Source organism: Pseudophryne corroboree, chromosome 2 (genome assembly GCF_028390025.1).
Source record: "Pseudophryne corroboree isolate aPseCor3 chromosome 2, aPseCor3.hap2, whole genome shotgun sequence".
Taxonomy (NCBI): Eukaryota; Metazoa; Chordata; class Amphibia; order Anura; family Myobatrachidae; genus Pseudophryne; species Pseudophryne corroboree.
The window spans coordinates 686,810,285-686,836,214 of NC_086445.1; the positions used below are offsets into that span (position 1 = coordinate 686,810,285).

At 45.9% G+C, this 25,930-nt stretch overlaps 1 long non-coding RNA gene across 1 annotated transcript; it reads left to right on the forward strand.

Annotated features, from left to right (window-relative positions):
• LOC135051084 (uncharacterized) lies at nt 1-25,513 on the forward strand. The gene is made up of 3 exons (XR_010242026.1): nt 1-142; nt 22,172-22,246; nt 25,354-25,513. It is a non-coding gene; the product is annotated as an uncharacterized LOC135051084 (long non-coding RNA).
• The last annotated feature ends 417 nt before the right edge of the window (nt 25,514-25,930 follow it).

The window sequence follows — 25,930 nt, forward strand, 5'->3', positions numbered from 1 at the left end:
ATGCTGTTTCCTTCTAAGGCTGGGAAACTTCTACTTGGCTAATGTTTTCCCTAATATAATATTCAATGAGAGAAAGATGCAAAGACACTTAAATAACTTAGCAAATGGACTTCTTGGGATGAAGATAAACCTTAAACACTGTGTAAGTATTTATTTACATAAATATTCAATAGCCAAGGATGGTGCATTTGTATATTTAATTGATTGAACTAAGGGTCATAGTTGTAAGCAAACCTGTTTTTGTAGTTGAGTGATTATTGGCTGACTGCACATGTGTTTAAGTCACACTGCATGTTCCATGATCCGGGTCAGACTGGCCCACAGGGGCCACCCCCTTCCAGATTGTACACTTGAATTATATATTATGCATATGTTACAGATGTGTCCACTCACATCTAGCCTCCCTGCATGTTAAACAGCCCTTCTAGTCACCCATTATAGAAACGCCTATGCTTCTAGTCACACCATGCCATGGTGTGGTTCGGCAGCGCTGAGCATCTTTTCATGCGTCTTTTTCCATTAAAATGCTACTTATTCACACAACAATGGCCCTCACTCCGAGTGTTCACTCGCTAGCTGCTTTTAGCAGCCGTGCAAATGCTAAGCCGCCACCCTCTGGGAGTGTATCTTAGCTTAACAGAAGTGCGAACGAAAGGATCGCACAGCGGCTACAAAATAATTTTGTGCAGCTTCGGAGTAGCTCCAGACCTACTCCTAGCTTGCGATCACTGCAGACTATTTAGTTCCTGTTTTGACACCATAAACACGCCCTGCGTTCGGCCAGCCACGCCTGCGTTTCACCAGTCACGCCTGCGTTTTTATCTGGCACGCCTGCGTTTTTTCACTTACTCCCTGAAAACGGTCAGTTGACACCCAGAAACACCCACTTCCTGTCAATCACTCTACGGTCAGCAGTGCGACTGAAAAGCGTTGCAAGACCTTGTGTGAAACTACATCGTTCGTTGTAATAGTACGCGCTTGCGCATTGTGCTGCATACGCATGCGCAGAACTGCCAGTTTTTTGCCTAATCGCTGCGCTGCGAACAAAAGCAGCTATCGATCAACTCGGAATGAGGGCCAATGTGAGTAGGATACATAAGCAGCTTTTGCTGATTTAAAGAATATGTGGCATCATGCCTATATTTTGTGTGCGATTCTGGCTGGATCTGCATATGAAATACTACGCTACAGTGTTTCCTGGAAAACACTGTAGTGTAACATTATGTATGCAGATACAGCCGGGGTCACACACAGAATATAGGCATGCCGCATATAAATTTGATCAGCAAAAGCTGCTTGTGCGTCCTATTTGCATAGCGGCAAAAAAGACGGCTGACACTAACAGAGTTGCACAGAAGCTGTCAGCTCATTCACTCCAGGCATCTCCCGCTGCATGGTGTGTTGAGGCAAGATGCACGAGGACACATCTGTACATTATAATGCACAGGACTATGGTGTGTTTTCTACAGTGCATTGCTGTTATTGATCTGGTACATTATCATACATGTACTAGCAGTATTTACTATAAATATTTATAAAGAGGCCCAGACCATGAACTAATAGTTGGCCAAGCCTCTAAACATAGGCCCCATACCACTGAATTTCCCCAGTGGGCACTTCATGCTCCAGTCCAACACTGGCTGTGATGGTCTTACAATGGAGGTCACGGAGAGTATTTATTCACAAAGTAATTGACAGTCAGGGACTGTTTGGGAGAGATAACAGGGAAAGGTGGCAAAAACACAAAAGTGCCATGACTGTTTTGTGGGAATGTTTGAGGTTACGACTGTGATCCCACATGCAACTGCAATGTTTCCAGCATCTTCCTTCCTGCAGCCATGCTGTGCGACATTTGTCTGTTCAGTGACCGATGCAGCATCTTTGTATTCAGCCACTGGGATTTCCAAAGTCATTAGTGGGCATCTTATTATAAAGCCAGACAGCTGCAGCATTTGCATATTTTTGTGCAGTCACTGCATACAAATTCCTGGCTGAAAATGCATTTGTGTACATCTCTGATTCAGGCCTTAAATGAAAACAAAAATCCTTTTCAGAAAATTTCAAATATTATACTGTTACTAGTGATGAGCGGGTTCGGTTGCTCGGAAACTGAACCCCCCCGAACTTCACCCATTTTACACGTGTCCGAGGCATACTCGGATTCTCCCGTATGGCTCGGTTAACCCGAGCGCGCCCGAACGTCATCATCCCGCTGTCGGATTCTCACGAGATTCGGATTCTATATAAGCTGCCGCGCGTCGCCGCCATTTTCACTTGTGCATTGGAAATGTTAGGGAGAGGACGTGCTTGCTTATATCTTAATTGTGGGGACTGGGGAGCAGCTGTAATATTAATACAGGAGGAGTACAGTGCAGAGTTTTGCTGATCAGTGACCACCAGTTTTATCCATTCTCTGCCTGAAAAAAACGCTCCTTATCCGTTATCTGTGCTCAGTGTGCTGCATATATCTGTGCTCACACTGCTTAATTGTGGGGACTGGGGAGCAGCAGTATTATATAAGAGGAGTACAGTGCAGAGTTTTGCTGACCAGTGACCACCAGTATACGTTGTCTGCCTGAAAAACACTCCGTATCTGTGCTGCATTGTAGTATATAGTAGGAGTACAGTGCATAATTTTGCTGACCACCAGTATATAATAAATAGGAGTACGGTACAGTAGGCCACTGCTGTACCTACCTCTGTGTCGTCAAGTATACTATCCATCCATACCTGTGGTGCATTTCAGTTTTGCACAGTTTGCTGACAAACAGTATATAATATATAGCATTACGGTACAGTAGGCCACTGCTGTACCTACCTCTGTGTCGTCAAGTATACTATCCATCCATACCTGTGGTGCATTTCAGTTTTGCACAGTTTGCTGACCACCAGTATATAATATATAGCATTACGGTACAGTAGGCCACTGCTGTACCTACCTCTGTGTCGTCAAGTATACTATCCATCCATACCTGTGGTGCATTTCAGTTTTGCACAGTTTGCTGACAAACAGTATATAATATATAGCATTACGGTACAGTAGGCCACTGCTGTACCTACCTCTGTGTCGTCAAGTATACTATCCATCCATACCTGTGGTGCATTTCAGTTTTGCACAGTTTGCTGACCACCAGTATATAATATATAGCATTACGGTACAGTAGGCCACTACTGTACCTACCTCTGTGTCGTCAAGTATACTATCCATCCATACCTGTGGTGCATTTCAGTTTTGCACAGTTTGCTGACCACCAGTATATAATAAATAGCATTACGGTACAGTAGGCCACTGCTGTACCTACCTCTGTGTCGTCAAGTATACTATTCATCCATACCTGTGGTGCATTTCAGTTTTGCACAGTTTGCTGACCACCAGTATATAATATATAGCATTACGGTACAGTAGGCCACTGCTGTACCTACCTCTGTGTCGTCAAGTATACTATCCATCCATACCTGTGGTGCATTTCAGTTTTGCACAGTTTGCTGACCAACAGTATATAATATATAGCATTACGGTACAGTAGGCCACTGCTGTACCTACCTCTGTGTCGTCAAGTATACTATCCATCCATACCTGTGGTGCATTTCAGTTGTGCGCAGTATATATAGTAGTAGGCCATTGCTATTGATACTGGCATATAATTCCACACATTAAAAAATGGAGAACAAAAATGTGGAGGTTAAAATAGGGAAAGATCAAGATCCACTTCCACCTCGTGCTGAAGCTGCTGCCACTAGTCATGGCCGAGACGATGAAATGCCATCAACGTCGTCTGCCAAGGCCGATGCCCAATGTCATAGTAGAGAGCATGTAAAATCCAAAAAACAAAAGTTCAGTAAAATTACCCAAAAATCAAAATTGAAAGCGTCTGATGAGAAGCGTAAACTTGCCAATATGCCATTTACGACACGGAGTGGCAAGGAACGGCTGAGGCCCTGGCCTATGTTCATGGCTAGTGGTTCAGATTCACATGAGGATGGAAGCACTCATCCTCTCGCTAGAAAAATTAAAAGACTTAAGCTGGCAAAAGCACAGCATAGAACTGTGCGTTCTTCTAAATCACAAATCCCCAAGGAGAGTCCAATTGTGTCGGTTTCGATGCCTGACCTTCCCAACACTGGAAAGGAAGAGCTTGCACCTTCCACCATTTGCACGCCCCCTGCAAGTGCTGGAAGGAGCACCCTCTGTCCAGTTCCTGATAGTCAAATTGAAGATGTCACTGTTGAAGTACACCAGGATGAGGATATAGGTGTTGCTGGTGCTGGGGAGGAAATTGACATTCGTCCCACCTGTTGTCCGTGGGACGAATATGGCCATTGACACGCCTGGTCAAAATACAAAAAAAATCAGCTCTTCGGTGTGGAATTATTTCAACACAAATGCGGACAACAAGTGTCAAGCCGTGTGTTGCCTTTGTCAAGCTGTAATAAGTAGGGGTAAGGACGTTAACCACCTAGGAACATCCTCCCTTATACGTCACCTGGACCGCATTCATCAGAAGTCAGTGACAAGTTCAAAAACTTTGGGTGACAGCGGAAGCAGTCCACTGACAACTAAATCCCTTCCTCTTGTAACCAAGCTCCTGCAAACCACTCCACCAACTCCCTCAGTGTCAATTTCCTCCTTACACAGGAAAGCCAATCGTCCTGCAGGCCATGTCACTGGCAAGTCTGACGAGTCCTCTCCTGCCTGGGATTCCTCCGATGCATCCTTGAGTGTAACGCCTACTGCTGCTGGCGCTGCTGTTGTTGCTGCTGGGAGTCGATTGTCATCCCAGAGGGGTAGTCGTAAGACCACTTGTACTACTTCCAGTAAGCAATTGACTGTCCAATAGTCCTTTGCGAGGAAGATGAAATATCACAGCCGTCATCCTGCTGCAAAGCGGATTACTCAGGCCTTGGCAGCCTGGGCGGTGAGAAACGTGGTTCCGGTATCCACCGTTAATTCAGAGGCAACTAGAGACTTGATTGAGGTACTGTGTCCCCGGTACCAAATACCATCTAGGTTCCATTTCTCTAGGCAGGCGATACCGAAAATGTACACAGACCTCAGAAAAAGAGTCACCAGTGTCCTAAAAAATGCAGTTGTACCCAATGTCCACTTAACCACGGACATGTGGACAAGTGGAGCAGGGCAGACTCAGGACTATATGACTGTGACAGCCCACTGGGTAGATGTATTGCCTCCCGCAGCAAGAACAGCAGCGGTGGCACCAGTAGCAGCATCTCGCAAACGCCAACTAGTTCCTAGGCAGGCTACGCTTTGTATCACCGCTTTCCAGAAGAGGCACACAGCTGACAACCTCTTACGGAAACTGAGGAACATCATCGCAGAATGGCTTACCCCAATTGGACTCTCCTGGGGATTTGTGACATCGGACAACGCCAGCAATATTGTGCGTGCATTACATCTGGGCAAATTCCAGCACGTCCCATGTTTTGCACATACATTGAATTTGGTGGTGCAGAATTATTTAAAAAACGAAAGGGGCGTGCAAGAGATGCTGTCGGTAGCCCGAAGAATTGCGGGCCACTTTCGGCATTCAGCCACCGCGTGCCGAAGACTGGAGCACCACCAAACATTCCTGAACCTGCCCTGTCATCATCTGAAGCAAGAGGTGGTAACGAGGTGGAATTCAACCCTCTATATGCTTCAGAGGATGGAGGAGCAGCAAAAGGCCATTCAAGCCTATACATCTGCCCACGATATAGGCAAAGGAGGGGGAATGCACCTGACTCAAGCGCAGTGGAGAATGATTTCAACGTTGTGCAAGGTTCTGGAAACCTTTGAACTTGCCACACGTGAAGTCAATTCAGACACTGCCAGCCTGAGTCAGGTCATTCCCCCCATCAGGCTTTTGCAGAAGAAGCTGGAGACATTGAAGGAGGAGCTAAAACAGAGCGATTCCGCTAGGCATGTGGGACTTGTGGATGGAGCCCTTAATTCGCTTAACCAGGATTCACGGGTGGTCAATCTGTTGAAATCAGAGCACTACATTTTGGCCACCGTGCTCGATCCTAGATTTAAAACCTACGTTGTATCTCTCTTTCCGGCAGACACAAGTCTGCAGAGGTTCAAAGACCTGCTGGTGAGAAAATTGTCAACTCAAGCGGAACGTGACCCGTCAACATCTCCTCCTTCACATTCTCCCGCAACTGGGGGTGCGAGGAAAAGGCTAAGAATTCCGAGCCCACCCGCTGGCGGTGATGCAGGGCAGTCTGGAGCGAGTGCTGACATCTGGTCCGGACTGAAGGACCTGCCAACGATTACTGACATGTTGTCTACTGTCACTGCATATGATTCTCTCACCATTGAAAGAATGGTGGAGGATTATATGAGTGACCGCATCCAAGTAGGCACGTCAGACAGTCCGTACGTATACTGGCAGGAAAAAGAGGCAATTTGGAGGCCCTTGCGCAAACTGGCTTTATTCTACCTAAGTTGCCCTCCCTCCAGTGTGTACTCCGAAAGAGTGTTTAGTGCAGCCGCTCACCTTGTCAGCAATCGGCGTACGAGGTTACTTCCAGAAAATGTGGAGAAGATGATGTTCATCAAAATGAATTATAATCAATTCCTCCGTGGAGACATTCACCAGCAGCAATTGCCTCCAGAAAGTACACAGGGACCTGAGATGGTGGATTCCAGTGGGGACGAATTAATAATCTGTGAGGAGGGGGATGTACACAGTGAAAGGGGTGAGGAATCGGAGGATGATGATGAGGTGGACATCTTGCCTATGTAGATCCAGTTTGTGCAAGGAGAGATTGATTGCTTCTTTTTTTGGTGGGGGACCAAACCAACCAGTCATTTCAGTCACAGTCGTGTGGCAGAAACTGTCGCTGAAATGATGGGTTCGTTAAAGTGTGCATGTCCTGTTTATACAACATAAGGGTGGGTGGGAGGGCCCAAAGACAATTCCATCTTGCACCTCTTTTTCCTTTCATTTTTCTTTGCATCATGTGCTGTTTGGGGACAATTTATTTGAAGTGCCATCCTGCCTGACACTACAGTGCCACTCCTAGATGGGCCAGGTGTTTGTGTCGGCCACTTGTGTCGCTTAGCTTAGTCACACAGCGACCTTGGTGCGCCTCTTTTTTTCTTTGCATCATGTGCTGTTTGGGGACTATTTTTTTGAAGTGCCATCCTGCCTGACACTGCAGTGCCACTCCTAGATGGGCCAGGTGTTTGTGTCGGCCACTTGTGTCGCTTAGCTTAGCCATCCAGCGACCTCGGTGCAAATTTTAGGACTAAAAATAATATTGTGAGGTGTTCAGAATAGACAGAAAATGAGTGTAAGTTATGGTTATTGAGGTTAATAATACTATGGGATCAAAATGACCCCCGAATTCTATGATTTAAGCTGTTTTTGAGGGTTTTTTGTAAAAAAACACCCGAATCCAAAACACACCCGAATCCGACAAAAAATTTTCAGGGAGGTTTTGCCAAAACGCGTCCGAATCCAAAACACGGCCGCGGAACCGAATCCAAAACCAAAACACAAAACCCGAAAAATGTCCGGTGCACATCACTAACTGTTACCAATACATAAATAATATGGTAAATGGTGCTTATTAACATAGTTAACATGGTAACATAGTTAATGAGGTTGAAAAGAGGCAAAATGCCCATCGGGTTCAACCTGTATTCTGTATTAAGCTGTGCACCTTATAATGTAACTGCTGAAGTAATGGTTTAGTACCAATTTACAACTAGAGATGTGCACCAGACATTTTTCGGGTTTTGTGTTTTGGTTTTGGATTCGGTTCCGCGGCCGTGTTTTGGATTCGGACGCGTTTTGGCAAAACCTCCCTGAAAATTTTTTGTCGGATTCGGGTGTTTAAAAAAAAAAAAAAAAAACATCAAAAACAGCTTAAATCATAGAATTTGGGGGTAATTTTTATCTCATAGTATTATTAACCTCAATAACCATAATTTTCAGTCTATTCTGAACACCTCACACCTCACAATATTATTTTTAGTCCTAAAATTTGCACCAAGGTCGCTGGATGACTAAGCTAAGCGACCCAAGTGACCGGCACAAACACCTGGCCCATCTAGGAGTGACACTGCAGTGTCAGACAGGATGGCACTTAAAAAAACTGGCCCCAAACATCACATGATGCAAAGATAAATTAAAGAAAAAGAGGTGCAAGATGGAATTGTCCTTGGGCCCTCCCACCCACCCTTATGTTGTATAAACAGGACATGCACACTTTAACAAACCCATCATTTCAGTGACAGGGTCTGCCACACGACTGTGGCTGAAATGACTGGTTGGTTTGGGCCCCCACCAAAAAAGAAGCAATCAATCTCTCCTTGCACAAACTGGCTCTACAGAGGCAAGATATCAACCTCAACCTCATCATCCGATTCCTCACCCCTTTCACTTTGTACATTCTCCTCACTGAGTATTAATTCATCCCCACTGGAATCCACCATCACAGGTCCCTGTGTACTTTCTGGAGGCAATTGCTGGTAAAGGTCTTCCTGAAGGAATTTATAATTCATTTTGATGAACATCATCTTCTCCACATTTAGTGGAAGTAACCTCCTACGCCGATCGCTGACAAGGTTACCGGCTGCACTAAACACACTTTCGGAGTACACACTGGAGGGGGGGCAACTTAGGTAAAATAAAGCCAGTTTGTGCAAGGGCCTCCAAATTGCTTCTTTTTCCTGCCAGTATACGTACGGACTGTCTGTCGTGCATACTTGGATGCGGTCACTCATATAATTCTCCACCATTCTCTCAATGGTGACAGAATCATATGCAGTGACACTAGACGACATGTCAGTAATCGTTGGCAGGTCCTTCAGTCCGGACCAGATGTCAGCACTCGCTCCAGACTGCCCTGCATCACCGCCAGCGGGAGGGCTCGGAATTCTTAGCCTTTTCCTCGCAGCCCCAGTTGCGGTAGGATGTGGAGGAGCTGTTGACGGGTCACGTTCCGCTTGAGTTGACAATTTACTCACCAGCAGGTCTTTGCACCACTGCACACTTGTGTCTGCCGGAAAGAGAGATACAACGTAGGCTTTAAACCTAGGATCGAGCACGGTGGCCAAAATGTAGTGATCTGATTACAACAGATTGACCACCCGTGAATCCTGGTTAAGCGAATTAAGGGCTCCATCCACAAGTCCCACATGCCTAGCGGAATTGCTCCGTTTTAGCTCCTCCTTCAATCTCTCCAGCTTCTTCTGCAAAAGCCTGATGGGGGGAATGACCTGACTCAGGCTGGCAGTGTCTGAACTGACTTCACGTGTGGCAAGTTCAAAGGGTTGCAGAACCTTGCACAAAGTTGAAATCATTCTTCACTGCGCTTGAGTCAGGTGCATTCCCCCTCCTTTGCCTATATCGTAGGCAGATGTATAGGCTTGAATGGCCTTTTGCTGCTCCTCCATCCCCTGAAGCATATAGAGGGTTGAATTCCACCTCGTTACCACCTCTTGCTTCAGCTGACGGCGGGGCAAGTTCAGGAGTGTTTGCTGGTGCTCCAGTCTTCGGCACGCGGTGGCTGAATGCCGAAAGTAGCCCGCAATTCTACGGGCCACCGACAGCCTCTCTTGCACGCCCCTGTAGTTTTTTTTTAAATTCTGCACCACCAAATTCAATGTATGTGCAAAACATGGGACGTGCTGGAATTTGCCCAGATGTAATGCACGCACAATATTGGTGGCGTTGTCCGATGTCACAAATCCCCAGGAGAGTCCAATTGGGGTAAGCCATTCTGCGATGATGTTCCTCAGTTTCCGTAAGAGATTGTCAGCTGTGTGCCTCTTCTGGAAAGCGGTGATACAAAGCTTAGCCTGCCTAGGAACGATTTGGCGTTAGCAAGATGCTGCTACTGGTGCCGCCGCTGCTGTTCTTGCTGCGGTAGGCAATACATCTACCCAGTGGGCTGTCACAGTCATATAGTCCTGAGTCTGCCCTGCTCCACTTGTCCACATGTCCGTGGTTAAGTGGACATTGGGTACAACTGCATTTCTTAGGACACTGGTGACTCTTTTTCTGACGTCTGTGTACATTCTCGGTATCGCCTGCCTAGAGAAATGGAACCTAGATGGTATTTGGTACCGGAAAAACAGTACCTCAAACAATTCTCTAATTCCCTGTAAATTAACGGTGGATACCGGACACACGTTTAACACCAACGCAGCTGCCAAGACCTGAGTTATCCGCTTTGCAGCAGGATGACTGCTGTGATATTTCATCTTCCTCGCAAAGGACTGTTGGACAGTCAATTGCTTACTGGAAGTAGTACAAGTAGTCTTCCGACATCCCATCTGGGATGACGATCGACTCCCAGCAGCAACAACAGCAGCGCCAGCAGCAGTAGGCGTTACACTCAAGGATGCATCGGAGGAATCCCAGTTAGGAGAGGACTCGTCAGACTTGCCAGTGACATGGCCTGCAGGACTATTGGTTTTCCTGTCTAATGAGGAAATTGACACTGAGGGAGTTGGTGGTGTGGTTTGCAGGAGCTTGGTTACAAGAGGAAGGGATTTAGTTGTCAGTGGACTGCTTCCGCTGTCACCCAAAGTTTTTGAAATTGTCAATGACTTCTGATGAATGCGGTCCAGGTGACGTATAAGGGAGGATGTTCCTAGGTGGTTAACGTCCTTACCCCTACTTATTACAGCTTGACAAAGGCAACACACGGCTTGACACCTGTTGTCCGCATTTCTGTTAAAATAATTCCACACCGAAGAGGTGATTTTTTTTTGTAATTTGACCAGGCATGTCAATGGCCATATTCGTCCCACGGACAACAGGTGTCTCCCCGGGTGCCTGACTTAAACAAACCACCTCACCATCAGAATCCTCCTTGTCAATTTCCTCCTCAGCGCCAGCAACACCCATATCCTCATCCTGGTGTACTTCAACAGTGACATCTTCAATTTGACTATCAGGAACTGGACTGCGGGTGCTCCTTTCAGCACTTGCAAGGGGCGTGGAAATGATGGAAGGCGCCACCTCTTCCCGTCCAGTGTTGGGAAGGTCAGGCATCGCAACCGACACAATTGGACTCTCCTTGGGGATTTGTGATTTAGAAGAACGCACAGTTCTTTGCTGTGCTTTTGCCATCTTTTCATTTTTCTAGCGGGAGGATGAGTGCTTCCATCCACATGTGAAGCTGAACCACTAGCAATGAACATAGGCCAGGGCCTCAGCCGTTCCTTGCCACTCCGTGTCATAAATGGCACATTGGCAAGTTTACGCTTCTCCTCATACGCTTTTAATTTAGATTTTTGGGTCATTTTACTGAACTTTTGTTTTTTGTATTTCACATGCTCCCTACATTGGGCATCGGCCTTGGCAGACTACGTTGATGGCATTTCATCATCTCTGCCATGACTAGTGGCAGCAGCTTCAGCACGAGGTGGAAGTGTATCTTGATCTTTCCCTATTTCACCCTCCACATTTTTGTTCTCCATTTTTTAATGTGTGGAATTATATGCCAGTAATATATCAATAGCAATGGCCTACTGTACTGTACTATATATGTATACTGTTGGTCACCAAAATGCTGCACTGTAATACTATATATACTGCTCACAAAAATGCAGCACAGATATGGAATGGATACTTGCAGTGACACAGAGCTGCAAGATACAGCAATGGCCTACTGTACACAACTATATACTGTTGGGTCACCAAAATGCTGCACTGTAATACTATATATACTGCTCACAAAAATGCCGCACAGATATGGAATGGATACGTGCAGTGACACAGAGCTGCAAGATACAGCAATGACCTACTGTACCAGTGGCGGAACTAGCGAGCAGTGGGCCCAGGTGCGACAAAATGCTTTGCCCCCCCCCCCCATCCCATCCAAGTCCACCCCCTCACCCCTGGAGAGGATCTGGTGAGGGGGACCTGCTCAGGGCCAGAGAAATGGATACCTAGCAACAGTGCCGTAACTAGACATTTTAGCACTGTGTGCAAGAAACGGCATCGGAGCCCCACCACTGCATGCAAAACAGTGGCAGTGCACGCCGTAGGCGTGCGCAAAAATACATAGTGGCGTGGCTTTGTGGGGAAGGGGTGTGGCCACAAAATAAAACCAATTCATAAAATGGTGCACAGTAGTCTCCATTATTCAAATTACGCTGCACAGTAGCACCACTACACCAGGTAGAGACCCTTTTACACCTTACAGCGGACAGATTCCTCTTTTTACACATAACGGCAGACAGCGTCCCCTTTTTACACATAACGGCAGACAGCGTGCCCTTGTTACACATAGCGGCAGACAGCGTACACTTTTTACACATAACGGCAGACAGCGTACACTTTTTACACATAACGGCAGACAGCGTCCCCTTTTTACACATTACGGCAGGCAGGTTCCCCATTTTTACACATTGCGGCAGGCAGATTCCCCCTTTTTACACATTGCGGCAGGCAGATTCCCCATTTTTACACATTGCGGCAGGCAGATTCCCCATTTTTACATATTGCGGCAGGCAGATTCCCCCTTTTTACACATTGCGGCAGGCAGATTCCCCCTTTTTACACATTGCGGCAGGCAGATTCCCCATTTTTACACATAGCGGCAGGCAGATTCCCCATTTTAACACATAGCGGCAGGCAGATTCCCCATTTTTACACATTGCGGCAGGCAGATTCCCCATTTTTACACATAGCGGCAGGCAGATTCCCCATTTTTACACATTGCGGCAGGCAGATTCCCCATTTTTACACATTGCGGCAGGCAGATTCCCCATTTTTACACATTGCGGCAGGCAGATTCCCCATTTTTACACATTGCGGCAGGCAGTCCCAAGACAGAAAGAAAGAAAGAAAGAAAGAAAGAAAGAAAGAAAGAAAGAAAGAAAGAAAGAGACAGACAGAAAGAAGAATTATCCCTCTTACCCTCTCCGCTGGCTCAGGCTCCTCGGTGCAGCTTGACGATTCCCAGGCAGTAGAAAAGGAGGAGGAGGGAGGTGGAGGAGGGAGCCGCAGCAGCACTGTGTTATTGGTGGAGGCGCTGCTGCCCCTCTGCTTCACTATAGGCTGTTCTCGGAAGACAGCCTATAGTGAAGCAGAGGGGCAGCAGCAGCAGCGCCTCCACCAGTAACAAAGCGCTGCTGCGGCTCCCTCCTCCACCTCCCTCCTCCTCCTTCCCCCGTACCGCTGCTCCTCTCCTCTCTGGGCAGCTGTGCGCTGCGGGCAGCGGTTGCCCGCAGCACACAGCGGCATGTAATGAGTCAGTTTGACTCATTACATGCTTTGGGCCCCTGGACAGAGGCGGGCCCCAGTGCAACGCACTGGTTGCACTGGAGGTAGTTTCGCCTCTGTACTATACACAACTATATACTGTTGGGTCACCAAAATGCTGCACTGTAATACTATATATATTGCTCACAAAAATGCAGCACAGATATGGAATGGATACTTGCAGTGACACAGAGCTGCAAGATACAGCAATGGCCTACTGTACTGTACTACTATAATTATTATATACTGGTGGTTCTCAGTCCCCACAATGCAGCACACTGATCAGATATTTGAAGCACACTGAGCACAGATATGGAGCGTTTTCAGGCAGAGAACATAGATATTATCAGCACACTGAGCACAGATATTTGCAACACACTGAGCACAGATATTTGCAGCACACTGAGCACAGATTACGGAGCTTTTCAGGGAGAGCACGCAGCCACGTCCTCTCCGTTCAATCTCCAAAGCACGAGTGAAAATGGCGGCGACGCGAGGCTCCTTATATAGAATACGAATCTCGCGAGAATCCGACAGCGGGATGATGACATTCGGGCGCAGTCTGGTTAACCGAGCAATGCGGGAAGATCCGAGGCTGCCTCAGAACCGTGTAAAATGGGTGAAGTTCGGGGTGGGGGGGGGGGGGGGGGGGTTCGGATCTCGAGGAACCGCACCCGCTCATCTCTATTTACAACTATAATTCGTATCACTCCCAGATAATTACTGTCAATATGTTAAATGCTATAGCCTTGGATACTTTATTCAGTTAGAAATTTGTCCAATCCATTTTTAAATGCATTTACAGCAGTGCCGTAACTAGGCATTTTAGCGCTGTGTGCAAGAAATGGCATTGGCGCCCCCCCCCCGCCATGCAAGATAGGGGCAGTGCGCGCCGTAGGCACGCAAAAAATATATAGAGGCGTGGCTTCATGGGGAAGGGTCGTGGCCACAAAATAATACCAATTCATACTACGGTGCACAGTAGTCTCCATTATCAAATTACGCTGCACAGTTGCACCACTACACCAGGTAGAGCCCCTTTTACACATTACGGCAGACAGCGTCCCCCTTTTTACACATTACGGCAGACAGGGTCCCCCTTTTTACACATTACGGTAGACAGTGTCCCCTATTTTACACATTACGCTACATTACATTGCGCTCACTTAACTCACCAGTCTCCAGAGCTGTCCTGCTGCCTCTTCCTTGTTTCCTGTCTCCCCATTCTCTCTGCATCGCAGCAGTGTACTCTCCATCATCAGCGCTGCCTGCCAGGGCTGTCATCAGAAATTGTGGGGCCCGGGACTGTCAAAACAGACAGGGCCCCCCCATCCCCACCTCCACCCACATGACCATGACCCTTATCTGTACACAACCGAAACTATTTTATATGTGGCATCCTGGTCTCTAACCAATTACCTCTGATGCCAGATTATTATTTTGTAAGGGTGGAAGGGTGGAACACTGCGAGCAATGTTTTTTTTTGTTTTGTTTTTTAGACAGTCACTCAATATTTAAGACAGTTACAACCCTGCACACAAATCAGCATGTAATGATTACTAAATGAGCAGGCAATGGTGTTACAGCCTGCACAAAGAACCAGCCCACTCACTTAACCCCCTTCTTGTGAGTGTCAGTATCTTCTTCTTCCTTCCCATGCTGGTCCTCAGGCCGGCGCTGGCGGTTCCTCTCATTTTCACTAGGCGGGGCGGCATGATGTCATGACGTCACGCCGCACAGTTAACTTTATTGTACACCGGTACCGGCGGCAGGGCTTTTTTTCCTCCAGGTTGTTCACTGCTTCAGCAGTGAAAGTCCCCCGGCAGGCGGTGAGAGGTGGGCAGCGCCGACGTGAGAACGGGGCCGATCATCACTTTAATGCAGGGCAGGGAGGCAATGGCAGTAAGAGCGGCCGGCGGAATGAGGCAGAGCGGCCCGGGCCCTCCACTCTCTGGCAGAGTGGCCAGGCCCGGGACAGTTGTACCCATAGAACCCCCTTGATGGCGGCCATGCTGCCTGCTCTCCTCTCCACAGCAGAGAGCAGACAGCACTGTCCTGTGCCCGCTGCCGCTCCCTCCAGTGTCCCATAGCGCCGCGATTCGCTTCTCCTGCAAGTCGGTGGTGGCGCCTCTCATATTTGGGGTGGGGGGTGAGCTGCTCCTCCCGTTCCGACACCTCTGTTCTGTACAGAGTAGTCCGGCGCTGCTGCGGGTGGGGGGCACAGTGTTAACATGAGCTGAGGGGTGGATTCCGCACTGCTGCACAGTAAGCTCCAGCTTGGTAGGGGAGCGGGGAGGAGGCGGAGACGATCGCGCGGCTGAATGTCACCATGAGGTGGAGGGGGGGGGGGGTGTTACTGCTCGCAGCTTTCCGCGCTGCTGAATTGCTGAAAGGCGGCGGAGATCACTTACATGTATATATATTTTGCTGGTGGCTGGATGCGCCCCAGCTCATACTGCGCTGTGTGCAAGGCACACAGCGCACATAGCTAGTTACGGCACTAATTTACAGAGTCCGCCATTATTACCTTCTCTGGCAGGGAGTTCCAAATCTTTATTGCTCTTACTGTGAAGACCCCTTTCCTACGTTGTGTACGGAATTTTCTCTCCTCTAGCCTCAGCGAGTGCCCACGTGTCCTATACAGAGTTATTTTAATAAACAAATCCCCTGCTAATGTAATTGTAATGACCCTTTACATATTTGAAGATATTAATAATGTCTCCTCTTAGACGCCTCTTTTCTAGTGTATACATATTTAACCTAGTAAGCCTTTCCTCGTACTCCAGTGTCTCTAACCCTTTAATCAATTAAGTAGCTCGCCTTTGAACTCTTTCGAGTTCCCCGATATCTTTTTTATAATGTGGTGCCCAAAATTGAACACAATATTCCAGGTGCGAACCTACCAATGATTTGTATAGCGGCAGGATTACATCTTCGTCCCTTGTCTCAATACCCCGTTTCATGCACGCAAGCACCTTACTTGCCTTCTTTGCTTCATTTTGTAATTGTGTACTGTTATTAAGCCTATTATCTATGAGCACCCCCAAATCTTTTTCCACTACTGCTACCCCTATATTTTCCCTGTTTAATGTGTAGGATGCACGTTTGTTTGTTTTTTGTCATAAAATGCATAACTTTGCATTTTTCTATATTGAACCTCATTCTCCGTTTAGACGCCCCGGTTTCAAGTTTAAACAAGTCATTCAGTATAGACTCCACATCGATTTCCGAATTAATTACCTTTCACATTTATTAATAAATTCATGCATTTTAATATTTATTCTGAATTATATGTATTATAATGAAAATGTAATCTCTATTTACTGTACAGCAGTGGTACCCAAACTATGTTCCTAGGCACCCTGGTGTCAGTGCCGTAACTAGACATTTTAACGCTGTGTGCAAGAAATAGCATCAGCACCCCCACCCCATATACAAAACAGGGTCAGTGCGAGCCGTAGGAGCACGCGCCAAAAATATAGGGGTGTGGCTTCATGGGAAAGGGGCATGGCCACAGAGCTCCCGTTTATATATTACGGCAGGCAGAGCTACCTTTTACACATTAGGTCAGGCAGACCTCCCTATTACACATTATGGCAGATAGAGTCCACTTTTTACACATTACGACAGCAAAGTCCCCCTTTGTACACATTATGGCAGGCTTAGTCCCCCTTTTTTACATATTATGGCAGCAGAGACTCCTTTTTTACACATTAGACAGGCAGAGTTCCCCTTTTTTACATATTATACCAGCAGAGTCCCCTTTTTTACACATTAGGTAGGCAGAGTCCCTTTTTTTACACATTAGGCCGCAGAGTCCCCCTTTTTTACACATTAAGCAGGCAAAGTCCCCTTTTTTACACATTACAGCAGCAGAGTCCCCTTTTTTTAACATTACAGCAACAGAGCCCCCCTTTTTTTACACATTAGGCAGGCAGAGTCCCCTTGTTTTACACATAACAGCAGCAGAGTCCCCCTATTTACACATTAGAGCAGCAGAGTCCCCATTTTTACACATTAGGCAGGCAGAGTCCCTTTTTTACACATTAGGCAGCAGTGTCCCCCTTTTTTTTACACATTAGGCAGCAGAGTCCCCCTTTTTTACACATTAAGCAGGCAAAGTCCCCTTTTTTACACATTACAGCAGCAGAGTCCCTTTTTTTTACACATTACAGCAACAGAGCCCCCCTTTTTTTACACATTAGGCAGGCAGAGTCCCCTTGTTTTACACATAGCAGCAGAGTCCCCCTATTTACACATTAGAGCAGCAGAGTCCCCATTTGTACATATTAGGCAGGCAGAGTCACCCTTTTTTTACACATTACAGTAGTAGAGTCCCCATTTTTTTTACACATTACAGCAACAGAGCCCCCATTTTTTTACACATTAGGCAGAGTCCCCCTTTTTTACACATTACTGCAGCAGTCCCCCTTTTTACACATTAAGCAGGCAGAGTCCCCTTTTTTACACATTAGGCAGCAGAGTCCCCCTTTTCCCCAGTGACTTTCCCAGTGATTTTCTACTGCGCATGCACAAAACACCTGGAAAATGGCGCCACACTATTTTCCCTGTGATTTCTGCAGCGCTTTTGCTGCGCCGTGGGTCTCTGGAGGGTATTAAAAATAATGGGTGCAGGTTGTTCGGTGTGGGCCCCCCTGGACCCTGAGGGCCATTGTGCACCGCACACACTGCACCCATTATAAATATTGGTGTCATGGGTTGGTGGTCCAAGACCAAATCAAATTATTTATGGTCATACTGACAGGTAAAATCAGTACTAATGGCTGCCAATTATAAAACATGTGGACAATTGAAATGACAACTGTATACCACCACATAACTGAACCTAAGGATGACAGATAGGCACAAATTAATTAATTACATTTCCCCCCAAAAAAGAGTCAATAAAAAACTTTTATCATAGGAGTGCCGTAATAAAAAAAGCTGATACTCTAGGTAGCCATGATTCAAGGAAGTTTGGGAACCACTGCTGTACAGTACAACCTTGGAATTGTGGGTCCTATATAAAACAGCTTTTGTCATATTATCTTACTTCTGTAATACACAAATGATTGTTATATCTGTACTTGGCTGGTCAAGTCTAGACTGATTCATTGCAATGGTTGCTGAATTGTTCACCTGTTGTGCTGTTGTCAGCCTGGGTGTTGGCTTGATCGACTGTCATTGGTTTGCCAGCAGTTTTAATCAGGTGCTGGCTCTTGGACCTGTGTGGTTTGCTCTGTTCTGGCTGAGTTTCCCACAGATCCCATGACTTGCCTGGTCTCTGGTTCAAGCTGTTTGCAAGCTGTTTAGGAAAGATTTCTGGTTTGAATATCTGTTTAGTATCTGGATACATCTATTATATATTATTGCTAGCAGCAGTGATGCGCAATGAGGTCAATGGCTGGGGAGGCACCAAGTAATGCCCTGTCCTCAGGGCCAGATTATAGGACAGGGGGTGGATAAAGTGGGCTCTCTGGGGCACGTGCTTTGATGTCCCCCCCCCAACCCCTTGAAGCCACCACTGCAGCTCCCTGCAACCCTGTCACCCATGATTGTTTCTGATGTGGGTGTGTGAGCTGCCCCCCTGCCCACATTAAATCCTTCACTCTACAACCTCTACCCTCCTCCCCCTCACCTGCTGCGGAGGCTGCTGCCTGGGAGAGGGCAGAGGAGGAAGGGAGAGTGCTCTGCCCAACACACTGGGCGCTGCCCAACACACTGGGCTCTGCCCCCCGGCAGGGTAAAGGAGGAGATCGCCTCTGACTCAACTGCTGCTCCATCCGCGGAGAGATCACCACATGGCTGCTCTGCCCGGCAGGGTAACGTAGTAGGTCACAGCACGCCTGTTACTGCTGCTGGGGTCAGGCTCCCACCACCAGCAGCACGGAGATCACTGATGCTGCCGCGTATAGGTGATTGGACCAGCGGATCCAGCACTGGATCCGCTGTCCAATCACATCTGTCCCCCGTCAGCAAGGCACTTACACTAGTTCCGCTTTCTTCGCTTTTTTCAATGGGCTTTTACAGCCCAGTGCTTTGCCCCGCTCCCCACATTATCCCCCATTCCTGTTTTAAATGGGAGGCACTGTTATCAGTGCCTTCTAAACTATTTAAATCTATTAAATGATTAGAATAATATAACGAAGATACTTCTGACACAGAATATGTGTCATAAGTATCTTCTTTTCATTATTTTAATCATTTATGACAGGGGAGGCACTGCCTCCCCTGACTGCATGTCCCTGGCTAGCAGATGTACATCTGGCTAATATACTACTCTGGATGGTACTTGTGTGAGGTCTGGTATGTAATGATGGCAGTCGAGATCTCGGCTGTCAGGGGACCCACGTTGGAATCCCAGCAGCGACTGCAGGCCTGGTGGCGAGCTTTACTTGCCACAATATTATATTCCCCGTCGGGTGGTGGCACGGACCACTACCCGAGTGGGAACCTGGGGCTTTGGCTGGGATTCCAACTGACGGCATTTCACCGACTGTCAGGATTCTGGCGTTGGTCTCCTGACCGCCGGGATCCTGACAGAAGGTAAATTAACTGCATCCCCCTGTGTCTTATCCTGCAGTTTGCTGCATATCTAAAGAAATTACTGAGTTTTGCAGTTGCACTCATGTTTAATGAATTATCATTCTGGAGTTATTACTGAATTATATTAGTGAAAATATAACTGCATACCTTTTTTTTAGCTGCTTAATTTTTAGTAGCTACTTAATTATAGGTAGCTAAATAGAACTCTTGCTTGTTACTAGCTTGCAGCGAAGTTAACTGTTGGAAAGTATTTTGGTAATCACTAATTAGGAGTTCAATTGGTATTACTAAATCAGTTAGCTGTAAACAGCCGTCTGTGTGGATTGGGATTATAAACAGTAAGGGTTTTGGATTATTCCTTGATGTGAGACATCCTGAAAATCTTGGTGTTACTCACTATATGAGTTTTTGAGTGTCACATTCCCAGGCTCGGACTGGCCCACAGGGGTTCCCCCCGGTGGGCCCCACTGCCCAAGAGTCCACCTCCTTGCCTAATACTGTACAAGATTATGGTGTATTTTCTACAATCCATTCCTGTTATTAACCTGGTACTTTATTATGCATACACCAGCTATTTTTACTATATATATTTAACAAAGGGCCCAGACCATTACTTCGTAATGGTAGGCCAAACCCCTCTGGAAACACCCTTAGCATGGCCCCCTACCACTGCATTGCCCCGGTGGGCCTTACATGCCCCAGCCCGACACTGCACATTGCGATGTCTATATTTTGATGCCTGTGCTTCCCGCACTGTTATTACTTTGTGTAAAGTCCAGGCGGCAGCAGGGTACCTATGAACAAATAAGTGTTCCAGGAAAGGGGGTTGTTATTGGTGAAGGGCACTGGTTCTAAGTTTTGACTGTGCAGGAGTTTATCAGGTATATTCACAATGATATTACCATAAATAACAAACTCCTTTGTATTACAGGTTGAGTATCCCTTATCCAAAATGCTTGGGACCAGAGGTATTTTGGATATGGGATTTTTCCGTAGTTTGGAATAATTGCATACCATAATGAGATATCATGGTGATGGGACCTAAGTCTATGCACAGAATGCATTTATGTTTCATATACACCTTATACACACAGCCTGAAGGTAATTTTAGCCAATATTTTTTATAATTTTGTGCATTAAACAAAGTGTGTGTACATTCACACAATTCATTTATGTTCCATATACACCTTATACACACAGCCTGAAGGTCATTTAATACAATATTTTTAATAACTTTGTGTATTAAACAAAGTTTGTGTACATTGAGCCATCAAAAAGCAAAGTTTTCACTATCTCATTCTCACTCAAAAAAGTCCGTATTTCGGAATATGTGGATATGGGATACTCAACCTGTATAAGGTAAAATACTGTACAGATGTAAAATCATACACTTTCACTCAAAATATACATCTTATCCACATAAATAAAACAACTGGAACTGACAAAACTACTCTGCTAGTTTGCACTGATCAAACTGATGCGTGACATTTGAACATCTGGGTGTGGAGAGGTGCTGCGCTGCAGTGGCTGTGGCTTTTTCTTGTGCCAAGTTCTGTTGTGCTTTATCTGCAACTTTGTATGTTGTTTAAAACTAATTCCAGTGCAGCTAAAGTTGCAGCCAAGCATCCCTAGTACACATTTAGTTATGGTTTGCTGCGAATAAGATGGTACTGTATGCTACACCTTTTGGAGCATCTCCATTGCATCAGGCGTCTTGTGTGATATGACATCTAGATGTTAGCTGTGTGAAGAAACATCAGAACATTCTACATTGGAAATGATTCTGGATTTTATACACCACCTTGGATTTCTAAAATGCTTGGCGTTTGGGCTCTTGCTGAGGTCATAGATTAATTAATCCAATTTATATTCATTAATCCACAGTATATGCATAATGCATTCCCTGCTGTAAATAGGGAATGCATTATGCATATACTGTGGATTAATGAATCTAAATCATAGGCAAATGCAGGGGTGGGGGGTGGTATCAACTTGCCCAGAAACCCCTGTTCCCCACAGCCTGGCCAGCAGTCACTTCATGCAGTATAAAGGGTAGAATGGAGCTGCTGCACATGCCCAGTGGCAGTAGATTTTCCTACCAATCTGCTGTGTGTACTGTATGTGTGTCTATGGATCTGAGTGCCCAATCATTGCACCAGAAAGAGAATCTGGTAAGTAGCATACCATGATCATTGGGCCTGCATATGTCTGAAGTACTGTATTACATAAACTGCTGTTTGTTTGGGGCAGACTATAGCTTGTTACATGCTAATTGAGCACCCTTCATGGGCTGGAGACAATCGCTCTAAAATCAAACATTTGGAAACCCCTTTCTAGAAATCCTGCATTTGCCACTGTAAATACAAATAATTCTTTGTCCATTTTGTTTTATCCAGCATTCTACCATGAGATGTCCTTGTGGAAATCAATCGCTAAACAGGGTTGAAGATTTTAAAAAATTGTTTTACAAGGTATCTATTGATTTTTTTTATTGTTTTTTTTTTTTACTAATAAACTATTACATACTGTTTATTCATGGTCTATAAATACAAGTAGTTTATTACTAAAAGAAAATACAAAATGCTATTATATAGAAAAGTCTTCAGATTGTGGATTAAGGGCCTAATTCAGTGAGGATTGCAAAATCTGCTAATTAGCACCCAGCATGCTGACCGCCGCCTCCCCCCATTGAACAAGCAGAAATTGCAAACGCATTGCAATTTCTTCTTGTTAGCAGAAACTAGGCAATTCTTCGGGCCACCGACAGCATCTCTTGCACGCCCCTGTCGTTTTTTAAATAATTCTGCACCACCAAATTCAATGTATGTGCAAAACATGGGACGTGCTGGAATTTGCCCACATGTAATGCACGCACAATATTGGTGGCGTTGTCCGATGTCACAAATCCCCAGGAGAGTCCAATTGATATTCCTCAGTTTCCGTAAGAGGTTGTGAGCTGTGTGCTTCTTATGGAAAGCGGTGATACAAAGCGTAGCCTGCCTAGGAACGAGTTGGCGTTTGCGAGATGCTGCTACTGGTGCCGCCGCTGCTGTTCTTGCTGCGGGAGGCAATACATCTACCCAGTGGGCTGTCACAGTCATATAGTCCTGAGTCTGCCCTGCTCCACTTGTCCACATATCCGTGGTTAAGTGGACATTGGGTACAACTGCATTTTTTAGGACACTCGTGACTCTTTTTCTGACGTCTGTGTACATTCTCGGTATCGCCTGCCTAGAGAAGTGGAACCTAGATGGTATTTGGTACCGGGGACACACTACCTCAAGTAATTCTCTAATTCCCTGTGAATTAATGGTGGATACCGGACACACGTTTAACACCAACACAGCAGCCAAGGCCTGAGTTATCCGCTTTGCAGCAGGATGACTGCTGTGATATTTCATCTTCCTCGCAAAGGACTGTTCGACAGTCAATTGCTTACTGGAAGTAGTACAATTGGTCTTCCGACTTCCCCTCTGGGATGACAATAGGCTCCCAGCAGCAACAATAGCAGCGCCAGCAAAAGTAGGCGTTACACTCAAGGATCCATCGGAGGAATCCCAGTTAGGAGAGGACTCGTCATACTTGCCAGTGACATGGCCTGCAGGACTATTGATGTTCCTGTCTAAGGAGGAAATTGACACTGAGGGAGTTGGTGGTGTGGTTTGCAGGAGCTTGGGTACAAGAGGAAGGGATTTAGTTGTCAGTGGACTGCTTCGGCTGACACCCAAAGTTTTTGAACTTGTCAATGACTTCTGATGAATGCGCTCCAGGTGACGTATAAGGGAAAATGTTCCTAGGTGGGTAACGTCCTTACCCCTACTTATTACGGCTTGACAAAGGCAACACACGGCTTGACACCTGTTGTCCGCATTTCTGTTAAAATAATTCCACACCGAAGAGGTGATTTTTTTTGTAATTTGACCAGGCATGTCAATGGCCATATTCATCCCACGGACTACAGGTGTCTCCCCGGGTGCCTGACTTAAACAAACCACCTCACCATCAGAATCCTCCTTGTCAATTTCCTCCTCAGCGCCAGCAACACCCATATCCTCATCCTGGTGTACTTCAACAGTGACATCTTCAATTTGACTATCAGGAACTGGACTGTGGGTGCTCCTTTCAGCACTTGCAGGGAGCGTGCAAATGGTGGAAGGCGCCACCTCTTCCCGTCCAGTGTTGGGAAGGTCAGGCATCGCAACCGACACAATTGGACTCTCCTTGGGGATTTGTGATTTAGAAGAACGCACAGTTCTTTGCTGTGCTTTTGCCATCTTAACTCATTTCAGTTTTCTAGCGGGAGGATGAGTGCTTCCATCCTCATGTGAAGCTGAACCACTAGCCATGAACATAGGCCAGGGCCTCAGCCGTTCCTTGCCACTCCGTGTCGTAAATGGCATATTGGCAAGTTTACGCTTCTCCTCAGACGCTTTCAATTTAGATTTATGGGTCATTTTACTGAACTTTAGTTTTTTGGATTTTACATGCTCTCTACTATGACATTGGGCATCGGCCTTGGCAGATGGCGTTAATGGCATTTCATCGTCTCTGCCATGACTAGTGGCAGCAGCTTCAGCACGAGGTAGAAGTGGATCTTGATCTTTCCCTATTTTACCCTCTACATTTTTGTTCTCCATTTTTTAATGTGTGGAATTATATGCCAGTATGTATACTACTGGTCACCAAAATGCTGCACTGTCCTACTATATACTGCTCACAATAATGCAGCACAGAGATAGTATACTTGACACAGAGCTGCAAGATACAGCAATGGCCTACTGTACTGTACTATATGTATACTGCTGGTCACCAAAATGCTGCACTGTCCTACTATATACTGCTCACAATAATGCAGCACAGAGATAGTATACTTGACACAGAGCTGCAAGATACAGCAATGGCCTACTGTACTGTACTACTATAATTATATACTGGTGGTCCCCAGTCCCCACAATGCAGCACACTGAGCACAGATATTTGCAGCACACTGAGGACAGATATGGAGCGTTTTCAGGCAGAGAACGTAGATATTTTCAGCACACTGAGCACAGATATTTGCAGCACACTGAGCACAGATACGGAGCTTTTCAGGGAGAGAACGCAGCCACGTCCTCTCCGTTCAATCTCTAATGCACGAGTGAAAATGACAGCGACGCGCGGCTCTTTATGAAGAATACGAATCTCGCGAGAATCCGACAGCGGGATGATGACGTTCGGCCGCGTTCGGGTTAACCGAGCAAGGCAGGAAGATCCAAGACTGCCTCGGAACCGTGTAAAATAGGTGAAGTTTGGGGGGGTTCGGATCTCGGAGAACTGAACCCGCTTATCTCTAATATATATATATATATATATATATATATATATATAAAATTATTACAGAAGAAAATGTTTAAAAAAATTAAATATTGGTTTATTTACTTGGTATTCTACCAGTATCCTGGTCTATTTCACCTGGAACGACACTGTTATTTGCATGTGTATGTTAAACTTTCATATCTGACATAACTGCTGCTACTTTGTGTGATGCAATTTGTGTGAACTACAATACATAACCTTAATTCCTTTAATTTCTTCTCAGTTGGAAACATCAGCAGCTGCACATAAGGCTGTCAGTGACCTGAATATTTTGTTTCGCTGGATAGAGAAGGACTTCCCTGGCAGAGACTCAATAGGAACCATAAAACTCTCAAATATTTATTTCTAATTGGCCTACAAAATGTATCCACTGTCCACTTAACAACAGATAATTTCTAAGTTTTATATTTCTATTTAATATTTGTTATTTAATGTTAATTACAATTATTTTGACATATTTATTTGTGCTAATGTATTCTCTTTCGGTATGTATTTTTTCAAAAATCAATTTAAAAAACAGCTACAATCGCATCATTTCGGCCTTTTTTGTTCCTACAGTATTAACCTCAATAACATTAATTTTCATTAAATTTTGACCACCTCACAGCTCATGTGTTTTCAGCAATATTTGCCAAAGGCTGCAGTAATCTGGCTAGTTAGTAGGGGGGTAAATCAGATCTGATGCTGGGCTGCGTTTTTTTTTGCTGTCCTGCGATCAGATAGTCCCGCCTACAGGGGGAGTGTATTTTCGCTGTGCAAGGGTGCGTTCTTATGTGTTGGCAGAGCTGCTAAAAATAAGT